Source organism: Varroa jacobsoni, unplaced genomic scaffold (assembly GCF_002532875.2).
Source record: "Varroa jacobsoni isolate VJ856 unplaced genomic scaffold, vjacob_1.0 scaffold_365, whole genome shotgun sequence".
NCBI lineage: Eukaryota > Metazoa > Arthropoda > Arachnida > Mesostigmata > Varroidae > Varroa > Varroa jacobsoni.
Genome location: NW_019213267.1, coordinates 43,844 through 55,086, shown reverse-complemented (window position 1 = coordinate 55,086; position 11,243 = coordinate 43,844).

Below are 11,243 nucleotides of genomic sequence, written 5' to 3'. Positions count from 1 at the left end.
AAAAGTCCGAAAAAGCTTCGTAAACAAAAGTGACCAATAATACGAAACATTCGACAAATAATTACACTGATTTTTAATCTACCAAGAAGCAGGTAACGTCCTCTTTGACTGATTGGTCTTTTATCAGGCCTGATTTTATTCTTTTAATGCTGGTACTTATGATGATGTATGTCTCAAGTTCGTACCACAGAGAGACGGTATATTACGGCAATTCGTCGGTTTCTAGAGCAGGTACAGAAGTGATCCGGCAGACTTATGTCCGTGATTCAAAACTGCCCGCCTTAACGCCACTTCGTTGCTGAAAAAAGTGTAGCTCGGGCAACAAAGACAGCTTGCGAAGTGGAAAGGGCAAGAGCAGGATCTAATAGCGTCTGCAGAAACTGGCTCCATCACCGTAACAGTGCTGAAGATTTTACTGAATGAGTCGAAACGCGCCCGAAACGAATGGACGAAGACGGACCTGTCAGCTGAACATTTAGCCCAGTGCTTGTAAAGGCTTCCGAACGGTTAGCCGCTGCACAACCTTGAATTGCTGCGCAAGAAAAAAAGAAGAAAAAAAACGCGTTTTTTTTTTATGAATGTGTGTATTAATGATAAAAAATACGTTTTTTAGCCACACGTGATTATCTGACAGCTGGGCACAAGGGAAAGCAAGCTGTTTTTGCACAGAATTGCTATCAGGGATGGAAATATTATATTTTTGGACAATCTTCAGCGGAAGAGATGGTTAGAGACTTATTTGTAACCCTTTTCGCGCAGTACAAGGTTCTCTATACAGAATTAGTAATCAATATATGCTCCATCACTTGTCATTACAAAGTAATACAAAACTTAGCCTACGCAAGATTAGTACTTGTGAACAATCAAAGTCTATGAGTATGATTTTTGTTAATTCATAACTTTCAAATTAATTAATGACACCTTCATCAGGTTCACTGACATCAGGTTCAGCAGTGATTTTTGCTGTTCAGCAATTTAAGGTACCGGGATAGTGCTTGAAATGTTTAAACCCGAAAATGGGGACATTAGCTTAATATTGTTGAGCTTTCTCGTCGCAACAAGTTTAGCAACAATAAACAATGCTAATCGTACATCTAGTGTTCTTGATCATCCCCAAATAATATATATATGTTATTTATACCCCATACGGTGTATATATATATATATATATGCACCGTATACGAATTATTTCATATCTATTTCAAATAGTCTGCAGATTACTGAGAAGAAATTCTGCTAGGATGACGACAAAGTGCCGGACGTCGTTTGAATGTGTTTTTAGTAAAATGGCGCCAAACAACCGCAGCCAAGTATCACAGAAGACAATTAATCAGTGAGCCTATATTATTTCTCATGAGTAACTTTAAGTAAGTCTTCATTCGACCACACGGTCGAATCATAAGCTCTTTGCGAATGGGCTTCGATTCGACTAGCAAATCTTTGACCACAGCGCAAAACGTGCCCATGTATCTACTTGGTCATCGAGTGTCCGAGATCAACAGCTTCAAAGTCAAGTTTAATTATTTCGCTTATAGACCACTTAAGTTCCTTAAGGTCGTATAATGCAGGGCCTTTCAGTCCTTGGCACTTTTCTAATTCATTAATTTGTGGTAGCCATTCTCTTCTGCCGAACTTGGAAACGGCAGTTCGCAAGTTGAACTTCAGCTTCTAGTGGCTCTCACTTATTGAGTTCTTTACAACAGCTACATGTCTTGGGTAAGATGGTGACGCTACAAGGCTGAGTCGTATCCAAACACCTTACATAGAAGAACCAGAAGTCTTCAATAAAGTCGAGCATCGTTGTATTACGCGGGGAAATGATGCGACTAAGTTATCGTCAGGATTCAACGTGATCGATTTTAGATCAGATAATTCCTCAATGATATGGGTGCTGAAAATGAAGGGAAGAAGGGAAGCCAATCTGATAGGATCCATCCAAGTCCGGCATACTAACGTTTACCACGAAACCTTGCGTTTTTCTTTTTTAGAAATTTACTTCTTTAAGCAACCGCTATATTGAACAGGTTCGAGCAACTTTCATCAATCAACGTAAGTTCAGTTGACATCCTTCCTTCCGCTTATTTTCGGATGCTCTTTCAACCTCAGAAACTTTCAAAAATACGTGAGCTGCGTGATACATAGCACAGTTTGAAAAGGAGAGTCGGTCTGCACTTAGTGCTGTGTTCAATGGAGGAAATTTTTCGCTAAAAAGCGATTCTTTCATTGGCGACAGTTAATTCAATCGTAGTTCTTCAGCAGCACAACGAATCGATATCACAGATGTTTACGTAGGCTTACGAACTAGTATTGAGCTTCCCTGTTTGGGCGAAGATAGGCACCGAACTGCTCAGTATTAAGCCCCCTGTGAAAGCTCTTTGACACGTGCGGTAACAACTCTGTTTTCCAAAAAACAGCCCTATTCCTGCGCTTCAAGTAGGGCCTTGACCTCAAATCTGAGCAGTTTTTCCTTGCATAGTTACGCGACACTTCGTCGTCCGATTTCTCCCTATGTGCTACTTCAGTAGTCAAACCAGATGAATGCACTCGTACAAATTCTACGCGGCCTGAACTTGTCCGAGACTCGACATAGGCACTGTTTGAATCACTGATAAAGTGTACGAGAGTGGCCTGTTTGTGTTTGTGTTTGTACATACACGTATATACATACACTAGTTCAGCACCAAGTGCGAACTATAGCTAGGAAAACTAGGCAAAGGCTATAGGAAATCAGGCGAGCTAAAAAAGCGAAGAGGATGTTAGCCATCTTTATTATAAAGCCGTTAAAGTCACCACATTGGCTGAAATTCCGACGAAGAAACCTGACGTTAGGCATTACAATAATCGATCTCAACATCTTGTAAATGTGCATATGTCCATAGACATAAGCTTACTGCTATTCGACGGGCCCTGTGCGACACGACCCGATTCGAAACGCGCCCCATAACGCGGCTAGCGGAGCAGGCTGTTAGCGATCCATTAGCTGTTTTCAGCGTTTCGAAGTGGAGATATAAGGGCCGTATAGATATAGTTTCAGTATTATTACGTTGTGGCAGGATGACCTGTAGCATATACGGGGCGTGGATTTTGTTGTTACATAATAGAATGTTTCAACTGTCGAATTGAATTATGCATGTAGCGTTTTGAGGAAACGTTGGCCGCCTGTGGCATCTATTTATATCTCTGCCAAACCACCCAGCGGGGCAAACTCTGCAGTAATAATAAAAGGGACGAGAGAACAATTCTCTTAATTGCAAGGTAACAATTGAACTGGCTCCATAACGATTTGTTAGAAGATAATTCGCTTAAGTCAGAAAGCCCTTCGGGGTAAGAGTAATGACAATATGGCCGCGTCGAAACGGTGGTGAGAGCAGTCCACACCGGCAGATACAATCGACAAAATTAAACGCGTTATCGAAAGAAAGCTTAGCGGCGCTCAGTGTCTTCATTCGAATAGTTCGCGTAACGTTACAAGGAAAGGCTAGCAATGCTTCTTTTTGGCGCTGCACCCTCGGCGTATGAACTGATGTCGATACAATTGGGTTTATCGATACCTCTCAAAGGATGAAATATAGACCTAACGCACAACGCATAATTTTCTTCGGTAAAAAAATGCTGCAACGAACACGACGTCGAAAAGAGATAAGGACAAAGCGACGATTGTGCATACTACCGGCGAACGGATCCAACGTGTTAATATTATACGCCGCGGGGCTTCTCATCGTTACTGCAATACTGCTGGCCATTACAAATACAATTTATTTAACATACGTTAGAGTAGACATTCGATTTTTTCTTCTGCTAATTTGGCCATGGCGAAGTATGTGTAGTACACAAGATACGATGTCCGTTATTACGGACCCTTTGCCGCGCTAATTAATAACCCAATTAGCATTATACCAGCACGGCAACCATTAGCGATAGGCGATAAGGGCTAATATTATTCAATAACGTTGCTTGAGCGCCCCAGCTGCGACCCTGCCAATGTAAAGCTTTCGGCAAACGTGTATGGCTTCACACAAACGGTATACAGTTCACCGTTACATGATATTGGAACAGTTTTCCTCGAAGCTGGTGAGCCACAATGCGCCTCCAAAGTTAAACAAACGCCAGAAGGCCATAGAGCTTTGATAGCACCTCTATCGGCGACGCTGTTAGCGATTCCCCGTAGCTCATCCTCCTCCAAGGGGCTCCATCATAAAGCGACTAACATGCCGTACAGAGATGAGTACACAAGGGAATGAGTCAGTTGAATTCAAGGTAAGGATAGGTCACCATCTATTTGTATAAACACAAATTGTATGCCAACGGCGAACGCACAGATGCGGTGAGACGGAAACACAGATTCCGTCTCATTACGGTTTATTTCATTTTTGTCATTTGTTGATATTACTAGAACTTTGATAAACATTACGCTATTGCGATAACCTGGCTTTTGCAGTTGATTCGTTCTTTGTTTTTTTTTCTATGGAAACTCGTATTTTTACACTTCAAGTATATGTATACATATATAAAACCTCAAACAATCTCAACCGATGAACCAATATACTTCAGTCGAACTTGGGGGTTATATGGTTAATAAACAGCTTCAAGTGCATTTCGGAGCATGGCTAAAGAGTATCGGATCGTCGCATGAATAAATTGAATTAAGTTACCGACTTGTGCATGATATTGTCTTCTTATTATTTCTCAGAAAATAAATTCAGTGGGGTATCTGTCACGAGCAGCTCGAAAAAAATCGAAGGAAATGTTACTACGCTACGTTTTAGCTAGTTAATAAAATTGAATGTTACAATGATTAAATGGTAATCACATCGGTCCTATATTGGCGAAAGCAGCAGCGTCTACTAACTGCCCAGTAAAAACGTTCAGGCATACTACATAGATATTTCTGGCAGGTTATGTATTGTATGTAAATTGTGAAAAATTCGAGGACGATTTCTGTGCGGTGAACCGGACGATTTTTTAATGGGGTACAGATTTAAAGGGCTCAAAAAGCAAAAAAAAAATTGATGCACCTGCATCTTCGATGTAAAAGTAAACTGCCGTTCTGAAGAGTATACTGTCAATGGCCGATTGATTGTTCCAGATAGGCTCCAATGATTACTTCTTTAAAGATTTTCGTCGTCTTTGCACCTATCGTGCTTCACCCCCCTTTTGAGGCCCCCTGTCTGCGATCAGCGTAAAATTAAATTCCATGGCTTCTTTCCGCTTGTAACATATTTGAACGACACACTTTTAGTTAACACTGAAACAAAAAAAAAAATATTTATTTGAGTATCAATTAGGTGAACGCTCGCCGATTCGCTCGTTATCGATACCGTTCAACAATAATAGCGAGCAGAAGTATGTATCGTATGAAACAGCAAGAGGGAGAACGCGCACGTAGACCACCGAACGACCTTTGACCTACAGCGCCTTCTTTCTTAGGCAGGCCGTTTCGGAGCGAATGGTGTTGCACCAATCCGGCGGTGAGGTCGTCTCCTTCAAATTAGCAACAGCGCGTTCAGCCACAAGTGAAGTCGTCGGGCAGATATCGTTTCGACCACAAAAAGAAAACAACCACTACGCCTCATAAGTGAAAGGGAACTGTTGACTGGAAAGGATCTACTTTGGAGAGGAATACGTCGACAAATTGAGAAATGGAAGTAAGTGACCGTAGCAATTATTTATAGATCGTGAAATATGGCTAAATAAGGTTTGATAAATCAAACGACGTCATTTCCTACAATAAATATAGACTGTAGTGACAATGAAAAATCAGATTATTTTATCATACTGTTCGACAGGCTGATAAAATCTAAAATATCATTTACGGATTGGAGCCAAGTCACAAAATACAACATAAGGAAGGTTCCGTCTATTTGACATCAGAACCATATACGTGTCATGGGAAACCAGATCTTGCATTACGACGCATCATGCGTGATACCTCACACTGGTGCGTGTACACACAGTGTGCATCACAGTTACGTGTGATGTAGGCAACGCGGCAAGAAACAGTTTGATTTCCACAGGGACGTTTCTAACCCTTTAGGAAGTGGGCCTTTTCAGAGTCAACATACGTTGGTCAACTATGGAGTTTGATCTATTTTAGGTGATACTACGAATATCCATGTGGTGAGCGAGCGGCGCAGTCCAAGAGGCCGATGCACACCTATTTAAGTGCATTGCCGTAGCGGTTATTACTGGTTCCAGTTTCCGCGTTAACAGATCATTACTACGGCATATTGTCACAACGCCGTTTTAGAAGTCCGTTGAAGAAAAACCCAGATAAGTCCAGCAAGGCCTACACATTAAATAGTCAACAACCGATCAAAAAAGCAAGGCAATGTAAGCCTACCCTTTGCAAATTTTGTTAGTTGACTGAATTGAGCCTTTTTGTATAGTAGGTCCTTCCCGAAAAGTCGAACTTAATTGCTAATGATTCACTATACAGGCGACATGAACTGAGAGTCAGCGCGAGTAAGTTAAAAAAAATGGCTCACCGATTAATGTGTAATTATATATAAAATAATAATAATAAATGTTCTGCAATTCCTATTTAACCAAAATGATGTTGAAACGTGAAAATGCGTATTATAATAAAAATTTCAGGCCAAATGTGCGCTGAGCACCTGACTTTGTCCTAGTAATCCAATGTTGGTACACAAGAACTAAATTGAGCTTGCGCAAGTCATTCTAAGCCTCAAACAAGACCGTTGGTATTAACGTTCCGAAAAGTAAAGACGTAAGTTGAACAAGAGGTTAGGTGCGATGGTGAACCAATCTTCAGGTAGCTTTAATTTTCCATACTAAAAAGGAAAAGCAATACGGAACTATACTAGGGACAAAAGCATAAGCCAAATGCTTAGAAGCTTAGGCTTTTCCTTGAAGCAACTATATCCGACGATCAATTTTTGTACAATATATCTTTGTCAGAACTAATCTAGCGACGTTCATAAATGACTGCATGGGCCTTCTTTGAATTTACCCGTCGTTTTGAGGTTGTGATTAAATGTAAGCCCAAAATACCAAACTGCTTCCAAACGCCAAATCAGCAGACACCTCGCGTTGAGCATAAAGGACGGAAAAAGAGAACGAAAACGTAAACTGTTGTCCAGCAAGGGCCGACACTAATCATTCAATTTCCCTTTACTATGCCCGACTTTCCTCTCTCGTGCTTCTCAGCCTCCTACTAAGCTTCTCTGTTGTACCTTGTTTAGTTGTCCTTCCAATCAATTTATCAGCGCAGCGCCTCGGGTCTGCTAGTCTTCGGTCGCGCGCCCCAAAAGTAGGGTTTCGCGGCGTTACTATGAGAATGTTCGACGGAGAAGCAGATCGTACGACAGCCAATCGAACGACCGAAAGCAGCTGTGAGTTTGCTTCTGCTACGCCCAACGAGAAAAAACAATGACACATCTTCTTTTTTTCCGTTTTTTTTGCCCCCAGGGCCCAATCTTGATTTTGACGCCAGCCAGTCAACCCACTTTTTTTCCGCTACCCAAACTCAATCGGCAGCTTGTTCGCCGTTGCTCGAGAAATAAGGCAAAGTGTGACAAGGAGACCAGTCATTTCGTCTGTCGTTCAGCTACCCTTGCAGCTTCAGTCATCGTGGTCCCGACCGCAATCGAGGGCACTTCTTATTTTGAAGACGTGAAAAGGCTGATTGGGTCTGTGACGCATGACAAAGTGTGCGCGCATTTGGATAGCCGCATTTGTACAGTTATTGAGGGCAATAACAATTAAAATTCATCTTATTATTGATATTAAAGCCGTATAGATGGTGCACGGCTGTTTTCAAGGTACTAATTTGAATCTGACTTGAAAGTTGCAGTTTTGATCCGGGATAAGTATGGCTTTTTGTTGGATTCTGGCTTCGACGCGCTCCAACAGGACAGCTCATAGTGTCTCGATGGTTATCGCATTTTACGGGTTAAAAACGAGTTTTAAAAATATCCGGAATTATTACATGCGCTTACATATATGTACAGTTTTTTTACGGATATTTATAAGGTTGAATAAGTGACTCTAATCTAACTAGATGTCATTTGCTGGTTCCATTGTTCCAAGCCATAACTAGTTAATGAATGGACTTTGAGCCTCGTTAGACGTCAAGAAAATAACTGAAGGTGAACTTATTGATTATCTTCAAAAGATTTCAAGAGAAGTCCAACTTGGCACTTTCCTTGCAAACGTTTATGCACGCCGGTGTGAACACTTCTGCGAAGTTTCCTCATTCCTAGGAGGCATTAAATTTTTTTATCTGTAATTATCATGCAATGTCCCTAAACGCGTGCCTAATTGGGATCAAGTAGAGGAGCGTAGTTCCTTTTTGTCGTGGATTCTATATTTATCATAAATGAAACACAAGCCTGGTACACACCTAGGACTGTTTATAGATCTCATTTAAGCAAACGGAACTAAATTTCATTTGTAAAATAATAGTAGCCTTGTGAGATGGGAGATATCAGACAAATGAAAATACTAAGGTAAAGTTAAATAGCGGAGATAATCTCATAAGCCTCAATATGAATGATTTTTCAGAGCAGATTTTAATCTTCATCCACCTCTTGCGGGGTGCATCATCACTGTAAGTGCCTTCAATGAAAATGTAACACAACTAAGGTACTATCATTATACACTATTATTATATCTAACTTGATTGTTCGAAGAAATGTGATAATTAAAAAAAAAACTGAAATGAGAAAGCAGATACTAAAGATACATTTTACAGAAGCTCTTCTCAAATTATTATAAAGAAACGGTCTCATTAATAAAAAAAAATAGACATTAATGTTTTACAATTGTGTTGACGTCCACACGTTTTTTTGTTCTAAATTTTTATCAAGATTATTCTATATATAGCATTAGTAGAGCCTGCTTAGCACTTCAAAAATAAGCTGGTGTATCCGAAACAAAAAGGTGTTTGTCTAATAATAATATGAAATTTTTAAAAAAATCTAACAAATAAAAAATAGCCTACTGATCATGCAAGCAAAGAAAGCAATGTTATTTTTACAAAAAAAAAAGGATAATAGCAAACATTATTAAGAGTTTAATATTTCTGAAACTGTACATGGGACTCCAGGTACTGAATATCTAATATTATGGCTTTTGAGATTTACAGAACATTAGCTATTTTAACGGCTACCCGAGATAGGGTAGAAAATGTATTATAAACGAATAAACTAAACTTTATAAAGTTTCATAACCTTCGTTATCAGTTCCTACTTACTCTTAATGCTGATTTCCTCTTTTTCAACCACCTTCATCTCTAAATTACACAGTTATACACCAGTGATAGTCGCTTTCTATGTTCTATTTAATTGTTTAATGATAAACATACATTTCCATAGTGTCCAAGTGGAAAGCTTGTCCGATTAATTAGCCCTGGATCACAGACTATGCTGTCATCCTGATGGCAGCCAACCCGACCGGCTACTATTAATTAGTTCCAGTCCTAGAAGGACCACGGCCAGCGCAGCCGTTAACGTTCCGTCATATTTCCAAGTACCATTCCCTTCGACTACCTCAGTGCAATGTTCAAGAAACCGTCAGTGCTCTTGAGGTTCCCTGAGGCTCCCTTTGGTCTTTCGACGTAGTATAAGAGTCGTCGTATTGCTATTAAAATGCAAATTCGCCGCTTCGCGCACAGTGTTACACCGCCATGACTCTCTGCCGTGGTGCCGCACGTAAGTTCGAACTGCGTCGCTTCGAGCAGCGGGACCCGCTTCTCTTTCCCTTCCTGCGGTGGCCGCGTTTATGACGCAGTCGATAGTTTGCTTTACCAAGCTCTGCCGATCTCTTTCTACCTAGACTAGGTATTGGACTATGGTGGAAGGTTTCACTGTTTCTAAGCCTCCTCTGGCAACATTGGTGACTTTCACCAATGTTGCCAGATGTTGTTGTTGTTGTTGTTGTTGTTAGATGTGGCACAGATCGTAGCAGATTACAGATGAAAAAAGCAGATATTTCGATGAAAAACAGAAAAATGGGGGCGAAGAGAAAGAATAGAACACTATGGTCACCGCGCTAAAATTTCAAACCGGTGATATGCACACACATGCCGTTTTATGGGGATGCGCGCACACGTTCAAAAATGTTCTTAATGTAATTAGAAGGGGGTCAGCCAGAAAGGGGGTGGAAAGTAAGCTTGGGCTATTCGAAGGAGAAGTGACATGGATTGTCGTAATGCTGCAGTAACTGATTGTACGTTGTGAGCATTATTACCAGATCGTACATGAACACAAGGATTCTTGTAACAAATGAACACCCAGTTCATTCTTAACCATTCATATGATCAGAGGTATCTAACACAAGGATGGCTTGATTTAATCATGACGCCAACTGCCACTAATTGTATGACTCGCAAAAATATACCATGTAATGTAACGTTTAACTTTACGCAAATAGAACGTTCTCGTATAGCTATAGGGTCTAGAATACAAAATCTGTAATGTAAAATCTGCAATATGCTTTTCTTAAAACGTCTAATTAATTACGTTAGGCAAACTTAGCAAGTCTTTGTGACAGTATCAATCGGTACTGGCACCAAATTATCAATGCCACCAACAATATGCTCGTACCTTTAGTTCACGATCACTGTCTTCGCAATTTGTTTCGCTTCGTTAGAACATTGAACCACACAAAGTGAACTATACGCGATAAAAATCAACGTTCTATTATGTGGATATCTGCCTCCTTAGCAGTCGTCCTCTCCTCGCGACACCTTAAGGGTTTTGCCCAATTGCAGGGGGCCCAATATGTTCCTGTCCAATATTCGTCGAGGCTTTTGTAAGAGACATGTATAAGCCAAGGCGACATGTCATTCGGTTCCTAACTTCAATAAGCAACACAGCATAGAATATTTTTTTCTCACCCCGGGCCATATAGCTTACGTAGTACCTTATCGTTATCGCGCCCCACGCAACAAAGGCACGTCAACTTTTCAGCTGGTGGCCTCGTGTTTTTCGTCAGTAGGACAACAAAACAAAACGCTAATAACGATGGCCGCGACGGAAAAGCAGCTGTTTGATAAAAAAGAAACATGTGACGCGCTATTTTGTCTCAATGCAATTGACTTGCCGCTACTTGACTCCGAAAGACGCAGCGACGACACTAATAGCCATTGGCACTCATGCTTTACTGTCCAACAGCCGTACCAACATTGGGCGTTGCAGTATTGCTTCACGCCTTTGTCGTGCCGAACGATACTAGTTGCGCCTTTTATTGAAATATACATTGATTTATTAAGGGTATTCACG